This window comes from Aplysia californica, unplaced genomic scaffold, assembly GCF_000002075.1.
Source record: "Aplysia californica isolate F4 #8 unplaced genomic scaffold, AplCal3.0 scaffold00838, whole genome shotgun sequence".
NCBI lineage: Eukaryota > Metazoa > Mollusca > Gastropoda > Aplysiida > Aplysiidae > Aplysia > Aplysia californica.
Window position 1 is genome coordinate 151,247 of NW_004798108.1, and position 733 is coordinate 151,979.

Sequence of the window (733 nt, forward strand, 5' to 3'; positions counted from 1 at the left end):
TCAACATGTGTGTTCTGAGCAGGCAGTGCACGTGTGTTCTGTGCGTGAGTCCTCTATCGTATCAATCAGACTTAGAAGCGAGAAGGTGTGGGACCTGGGACGGGAGAAAATGCGCGGGAAGGAGTGAGAAGGAGAAGGTTGCGCTTGGCCCGAGGGGGCCCGCAGTAGGGGAGACCACCCTGGAACAACGGGTCGTGCATGGCATGTTTGGACTCGAACCGCCTGGGCCCTGGGGCGAAGCAGAAAACCTCACCCATCCATCGTCTCACAACTACTTCTACGTCGGCTCCATCCGCATCGCTTTACCTCCAACTTTGACCTTCTCTCAAAACTACCGCGTGTGTAAGTGTGTTCCATAACTTGACATAAGTTGTGGCATATCAATGTTTTATGTATCTCCATGTTTTTTTCTTTAAAAGGGTGGCAACCAAAATAGCCTACATTGTTCAATACTACGTTGAATTAAAAAATAACTTCTTAAAGCCTTGTAGCTTCTGATGATATAATGCACAATAACACAAGTCGACCATTTTCTTTCTATAGAGGTGTATTTATGCCGTTGCTATAGTGCCACAGCAACAACTTGGCAACCTGGATCTCTTTCATTACTTTTCGGCTTATAAAGACACCTAGAATAAATGTACACTATAGATAGATAGATAGATAGATAGATAGATAGATAGATAGATAGATAGATAGATAGATAGATAGATAGATAGATAGATAGATAGAT